The sequence below is a fragment of the Drosophila subpulchrella genome, unplaced genomic scaffold, assembly GCF_014743375.2.
Source record: "Drosophila subpulchrella strain 33 F10 #4 breed RU33 unplaced genomic scaffold, RU_Dsub_v1.1 Primary Assembly Seq82, whole genome shotgun sequence".
Taxonomy (NCBI): Eukaryota; Metazoa; Arthropoda; class Insecta; order Diptera; family Drosophilidae; genus Drosophila; species Drosophila subpulchrella.
Genome location: NW_023665717.1, coordinates 292,501 through 300,321, shown reverse-complemented (window position 1 = coordinate 300,321; position 7,821 = coordinate 292,501). Strand labels below are relative to the sequence as shown.

The following is a 7,821-nucleotide window of genomic DNA, read 5'->3' as shown; positions in this document are numbered from 1 at the left end:
AGTGGACACTGTTCGGCATACCGGAAGGCTTCCCATAAGGATTAGCCTCTGGCAAGCAAGGAGTCGCCTCTTGGCCACAACTTGCTGCGTCGTAGTGACATACCATACCGAGGCACCAAATAGCGCACAGGGCACCATGAGTCCGGCATAGATGGTCCGCCTGGCTCGAGGACTGAAACCCCAGTCTACTCGAAGCACACGCGCCAATGCTGCAACGACTCCAGCCATACGCTGTCGAAGGTTCCCGACGTGCTCGAGGAATCTCAAGCCTTCGCTGACTGTGATGCCAAGGTACCGGCAGCTGCTTACATACGGCAAGTTTGCTCCAGCAAATTTTACCGCAGGGGGGCGACTTGGTACACGCGAAGGGCCACGCGTAAAGTGTTCGCTTCCTTTAAGCAGCATAATTACCGTCTTACTGGTGGAAACGGCAACGCCGACTTCCATCCCCCACGTTTCAACGATGGACATTAGTTGCGCTCCTTTTGTCTCCAGCGCGAGTCGGGAGTTTCCCTCGACGAGAAGCAGCAAATCATCCGCATACGCACTCAGTGTGCAGTACGACTCAAGGCGCCGGATCAGTACATCCATCAGCAGATCCCAAATGAATGGGCCGCTGATTGACCCCTGCGGACAGCCTCTAGTTACGGGGACATCAACTTCCTCGTAACTGCTTCGGATGACTGCTCTTCTGCCTGAGAAGAAGCTCTGCCACAAGCCCATCTCTCGGCATCCCAACTCCGCCAGTCGGCGCAGTGCAGCACTCCATTCCACATTGTCGAAGGCTCCCTTGAAGTCCACGAAAATGCCGAGCACGTATTTCGCCGGGCTGGCGTGAATACTGCTCTTCACGTGCATCCAAGCATCCTCCACACAACGTCCTTGGCGAAAACCGAACTGCCACCTGCAGCCTTCCGGAAGAACTTCTCTCACACGATCTACCATGATGGCCTCCAGCACCTTTCCGAAAACCGGAAGCAGGCAAATGCCGCGGTACGACGATGGCTCACACCTGTCCTTGTCGGGTCCCTTGAGCAGAGCTACCACACGAGGGCATTTCCACTCAGCAGGGAAGTACCCCGACCGGATGCAGCTGGAATACATCGCCGTAAGATGCTGAGGTATGGCGCGCCACACAGCCTTGCAAATCGTACCGTTGATGCCGTCCATGCCAGGCGAGCGTTTGCTCTTCAACCTAGCGACACAAGCACCAACCTCAGAAACTTCCAGGGGCGGTGGGAATTCCTCCGCTGAGGCAATCGGTGCATCGGACTCCGCAACTGGGAAAAAGTTGCGGAGGAGCACACGCGCACAGTCACTCCAGTTGGTGACTAGCTCGCCATTTACGCGAAGGCACCCAATCTCCGTCCGTTTCTTGCGACCTCGGCACATCTTGTAGACGCGCCCCCAGGGATCGTGTGAATTTTCTCCCACGAAGCGTCTCCAGCTGTCCTCCTTCGTCCTCAGGATGAGCTTCTTGTAGGCGGCCGAGGTAAGTCTCAGCTCGCGCACAATAAGCTCGGCCACGTCGTCATGGCGACGACGTCTGGCATCCTGAAGTCGGCGCCTAAGTCTCCTGACTTCGCGGCGCATCGCACTAAGGTCAGCGGTCCACCAACCTGGTCTCGATCTCGGCGATCCTGCAGTCCTCCTACCCAGAACAAGGTCGCACACTTCGTGGACGATCCTGCGAAGGGTAGAGGCTTGTTGGTCCAGCGGCGATTCTGAGAAGTCTTCCGGAAGTTCGGTTGCCCTACTCACCATTTCCTGCTCGAACAACCGCCAACGTGCATTGGAGAAGTTCCAGGACGGCACCGGAGCTAGGCTCTCAACGGCTGTATCGGTCGTTGGGTTGGCCACAACAGTAACGATGTTGTGGTCACTCAACTCCCAATCGTCCACTCTCCACTCGTATGTGGCTAGCATAGATCCTGCAGCGTTGGCGATCGTCACGTCGATGTCGCTCCGTCCGTTGCTGGACTCGAACGTGTACACCGAACTTGGCTGGTTTAGAACCACGGCTTCCTTCTCCACAATCCACTGAGACAGCAGCTCACCCCGATTATAGTTTGCAAGTCCCTCAGCGTGAGGAGGGAGCTTGCTAAACCACATGGGGGATGCTGCGTTCGCATCAAGGCCAAGGATTGCGGGGGTTCTGCTGGCCAGCAGCAGGACCGCATCCAAGTACGCGAGGTACGGTGGTAAATCGGCATCAAACTGACAATATGCGGAGCATAGAAAGATTAAGCCAAATCTTCCTTTTATGCTCACACATACGCCGTACTCCGTGGTGAGGGGCTCCACTTGCATGCAGGTGACATCCTGGTGATTAACTAGGATGGCCGCCTTTCCTCCTCGATCGGTAAAACTCCTTATACCGTCAGGCAGCTCATCCATCCTCCCGTCGTTCACATATGGCTCCTGGACCAGTGCGAACAGGCTCTTGCTCTCTCGCAATCGGACTCCGAGCTCGATGGTAGCAGCTCGTCCTTTGCCACAATTTGCTTGGATGAAGCTATACATTTTTAATGTCTAGCATTCACCCGCGCCAGCACCGCCGCATACACAGGGCACCCGGGGGACAGCATATGGTGCGCCGATGGGTAGCCCTTGAAGCGGCAATTCCGGCAGTCCACCGGATTGGTGCAGCCTCGCGCATTGTGGCCAGTCTGTCCGCACTGTCGGCAGACCTTGTCGCTCTCCTTCATCCTGCAACTGGCCACCTTGTGGTCGAAACCGACGCACCTATGGCACGCATAAGTGCGCACCAAGGCCCGGCAGTTATATGCAAACCACCCTATGTAGGCTTTTCCTCCGTCCAGGACATCAAGTGCCGTCGCGTCGACCTCTAGCGTCACGTTGACCGTGGCGCCATTAGCCTGCGACCAGGGCTTTTCGAGCCGCACCGTCCTCTTGAATTGTGCCAGGTCCATCTTGTCCTCGAAGTTGTTTTTATACAACTCCGTCATGAAGTCCTCGGGCGTGTGCGCAGTGTCGACGTTGCTCACTACAACCTTTGGCTTAAGTTCCGGGGTCTGCTTAATTTCAAGTCCGGCCTCGCCGAACTTCTTGTTAGCCATCACGCGCTTAAGCTCACTGGACGACGGGGTACGTATAACCGCACCGCCACGCGCCAATCCCCTGACTTCATGGAGTCGGACTCCTAGTGCAGGAGCGATTTCTTTCCGCACCTTCTCCGCCAGCTGCTTGCCCGAGATGGTCGGGTCTGGGCTGTGCACGACTGCCGACCAGGTCTCCCGCGGCTTTCGCGGCATCGGGATCGGCGTGGCAGAAGGCACTGGCAAGCTGGGGTACGCAACTGCATACGACGGCTGGTTAGCAACAGCGACTGGTCGCTGAGCTGGCGGCGGTGGCGTCTTCTTGCACTGCTTGTAGCGATCATCGAGGATGGCATTCCTAATAAGCAGCGACGAGATCAAGCCGTCGTACCTCGTTGCGACTTTCATAATCTCCGTCTGGAGTTTTGCAGACACTATATTCACAATGAGCCCTAGCAGCTCATCCCTGATCGCAGTCGACTCTTCTGCGACGCGGCACGATCCTTGCTTCACGATCTCCATGGAGCAGTGCGACGAGCGAACAACGGGAGGGGGAGAGGGGACTACGACCTCAACTCCAACGGCGACTTTTGCTGCAGCGGCTGATGTCGAGGCTTCAGCGGCGTCGGCAGCGGCAGCAGCAGCGGCAGCGGCAGCAGCAGTAGCAGCTGCAGCTACTACAGCAGCAGTGGGGGCGGCGGCAGCGGGAGCGGGCGGCGGCGGCATCTCCAGAGAAGAGAGCGTCTCCTCTACAAGGGGCTCTGGCCCGCCTCCAACTCCATCCACGGCAACAATCTTTGCCTGCGAGGCGTCCCTTGCGGCAGCACCTCGTCCACGCTTCCCCTTCGGGCGGCCTTTTCGTCCAACATTGACGCTACCTCGACTGCTGGCAGATTCGCTGCCCGAGCATCCGCCCTCCGTCTCCATCGGAGATGGAGCCATCGCCCACCTACCCTCTAAACTTTTTCTCGAGCAAGCTCACTTACCCGATAAGAAAGCTTAGGCGGTACACGCACAGCTGACGCGCGAGAGGAATCACGCGAGAGGGAACACCTGACGCCAAACGCTCTCGCGAAAGCTCTCTCACGAAAGCGCTCTCTCGAAAGCGCTCTCCAAGCACACGCGGCGCGCGCACGTGTGGAATTTTCCACAAAGGAAAACTCCGATTACTCCGCTCACCGCTGACTTTTCCTAAATGTTTTTACACCACCGTACTCCTTTCGCAAAGGCACGAATTTTGACGCAAATTTTAACTTTGTACACCACGTACTTTCCGAGATATGACCGACTGATTGGGACCACGAAAAAACACACGTCCGTCGTTAATCCATTCATGCGCGTCACTAATTAGATGACGAGGCATTTGGCTACCTTAAGAGAGTCATAGTTACTCCCGCCGTTGACCCGCGCTTACTTGAATTTCTTCACTTTGACATTCAGAGCACTGGGCAGAAATCACATTGTGTCAACACCCGCTAGGGCCATCACAATGCTTTGTTTTAATTAGACAGTCGGATTCCCCAAGTCCGTGCCAGTTCTGAATTGATTGTTAATTGATAATCGTTATAATTAATAAGAACTAATTGGTTTAACCCAATTAGTATTCTTAAAATTTTAGCAAGAAAGTTCCACAATTGGCTACGTAACTAAACTATCCGGGGAACAAGTGACCAACATAAATGCCAGACACTCTATTTACCCAGAACGAGCACATAAACCATGTTATTGTTTCCCAATCAAGCCCGACTATCTCAATCTTCAGAGCCAATCCTTATCCCGAAGTTACGGATCTAATTTGCCGACTTCCCTTACCTACATTATTCTATCGACTAGAGACTCTTCACCTTGGAGACCAGCTGCGGATATTGGTACGGCCTGTTGAGAAGTTTGCGTGTCCCCACCATAAATTTTCAAGGTCCGAGGAGAAAATATCGACACAACAGTATATGTCATGCTCTTCTAGCCCATCTACCATATCTCTCTGCGAAAGACTTCCATGGTAGTACGGCTATAAAACAGAAAAGAAAACTCTTCCGATATCTCTCGACGGCTTCTTTATGGTCGTTCCTGTTGCCAGGATGAGCACGAGGCCCATATTTAATAACAAACGGATACTCAACAGGTTACGGAATTGGAACCGTATTCCCTTTCGTTCAAAATTATTCAAGTATATTAATTAGCTTGATTTATATAATATAATTATATTTGTATGGCATTTGTGTTTTACTTGAAAATTTTCGGCTTTCGCCTTGAACTTAGGACCGACTAACTCGTGATCAACCACTGTTCACACGAAACCCTTCTCCACTTCAGTCCTCCAAGGTCTCATTCGATTATTTGCTACTACCACCAAGATCTGTACCAATGGCAGCTCCATGCAGGCTTACGCCAAACACTTCTACGCATACCATTGTACCTTCCTACTCACTAAAGTTTCAAAATTTATATCACAAGTAATATAAATCATCTACTTTAGCGGTAATGTATAGGTATACAACTTAAGCGCCATCCATTTTAAGGGCTAGTTGCTTCGGCAGGTGAGTTGTTACACACTCCTTAGCGGATTTCGACTTCCATGATCACCGTCCTGCTGTTTTAAGCAACCAACGCCTTTCATGGTATCTGCATGAGTTGTTAATTTGGGCACCGTAACATTACGTTTGGTTCATCCCACAGCGCCAGTTCTGCTTACCAAAAGTGGCCCACTGGGCACATTATATCATAACCTTGAACTTCATATCAAGAAAGTTAAGGTTCTTACCCATTTAAAGTTTGAGAATAGGTTAAGATCGTTTCGACCCTAAGGCCTCTAATCATTCGCTTTACCAGATAAGATTATTTTATATAACATTAAAATGCACCAGCTATCCTGAGGGAAACTTCGGAAGGAACCAGCTACTAGATGGTTCGATTGGTCTTTCGCCCCTATACTCAATTCTGACAATCGATTTGCACGTCAGAACTGTTTCGGTCTTCCATCAGGGTTTCCCCTGACTTCAACCTGATCAAGTATAGTTCACCATCTTTCGGGTCACAGCATATATGCTCAAGGTACGTTCCAGTTAGAGGCATAAATAATATAAATATCATTATACATAACTATATAGAACGCCCCGGGATTGTGTTAATTAGCTATAAATAGTTAAAAAACTAATCCCATTATTAGTCAAGTTAATTACGCTATTAGGTTTATATCCCAATAACTTGCACATATGTTAGACTCCTTGGTCCGTGTTTCAAGACGGGTCCCGAAGGTATCCTGAATCTTTCGCATTGTTAATCATACAAGTGCATATAATAAACACAAAAATCAATGATAATTATGCCATTATATAATTCCGAAAAATTAACGCACTGTATTCATATAAATCTATCAGCACTTTATCAAATTAATAACATTTATTCTGTGTTAAAATGCAAGCAAATTAATTTGAATAAACTATAAGTTATATTTTATGATAAATTTTGTATGCTAATAGATTACAATGTCCTTATATGGAAAAAATGCACACTATTATCATAATATTGTTTAAATATTACAATTTTAATGATGAATTTTCCATAACGGATATTCAGGTTCATCGGGCTTAACCTCTAAGCAGTTTCACGTACTGTTTAACTCTCTATTCAGAGTTCTTTTCAACTTTCCCTCACGGTACTTGTTTACTATCGGTCTCATGGTTATATTTAGTTTTAGATGGAGTTTACCACCCACTTAGTGCTGCACTATCAAGCAACACGACTCTTTGGAAACATCATCTAGTAATCATTAACGTTATACGGGCCTGGCACCCTCTATGGGTAAATGGCCTCATTTAAGAAGGACTTAAATCGTTAATTTCTCATACTAGAATATTGACGCTCCATACACTGCATCTCACATTTGCCATATAGACAAAGTGACTTAGTGCTGAACTGATTTCTTTTCGCTCGCCGCTACTAAGAAAATCCTGGTTAGTTTCTTTTCCTCCCCTAATTAATATGCTTAAATTCAGGGGGTAGTCCCATATGAGTTGAGGTTGTGTATAACTTTTTTTGCAATTAATTCTTTATATATAATGATAAAACATTTTATTAAATTCGTTATATATTTTATATATTTGTATGGCATTTGTTTGGTCTAACGAATCAACGAAGAATAATAATATTGTCAACGGCTTTCTATTTACTAATCTTTAATAAGAGACAATTCTAGATAAATTTTTTATGCTAGACATTTCTCAGTATTATTTGATTGAAAAGAAAATATTTCTCTTCGTTTTTCACATTCAAATTATTTACTAATGTGAGATAATGTTTTTCATATATTTGTTAATATTATGAATAATATAATAATTAAATTATTATTATCCAATAATATACCATATGCTTATAAAATTTCATTATAAAATTTATATAAACAACTTAATTAGCATAGTCTTACAACCCTCAACCATATGTAGTCCAAGCAGCACTATAAAATTAATTAAAGTACATAACAGCATGGACTGCGATATGCGTTCAAAATGTCGATGTTCATGTGTCCTGCAGTTCACACGATGACGCACAGTTTGCTGCGTTCTTCATCGACCCATGAGCCGAGTGATCCACCGCTTAGAGTTTTATATATTGGTTTGGTAATTTTGTCATATATGTTTTTATTGAAAGAAATTAAAAATACACCATTTTACTGGCATATATCAATTCCTTCAATAAATTGATTTTTATACCTAAAACGAATGCTGCGAAATGTCTTAGTTTCATATAACCAATAATATATCAA

General features: G+C 47.6%; 1 non-coding gene across 1 annotated transcript; it reads right to left on the bottom strand.

The window, feature by feature from the left end:
• Positions 1-7,481: 7,481 nt before the first annotated feature.
• Positions 7,482-7,660, bottom strand: LOC119562671. The gene has a single exon (XR_005221940.1). It is a non-coding gene; the product is annotated as a 5.8S ribosomal RNA (ribosomal RNA).
• Positions 7,661-7,821: the final 161 nt, after the last annotated feature.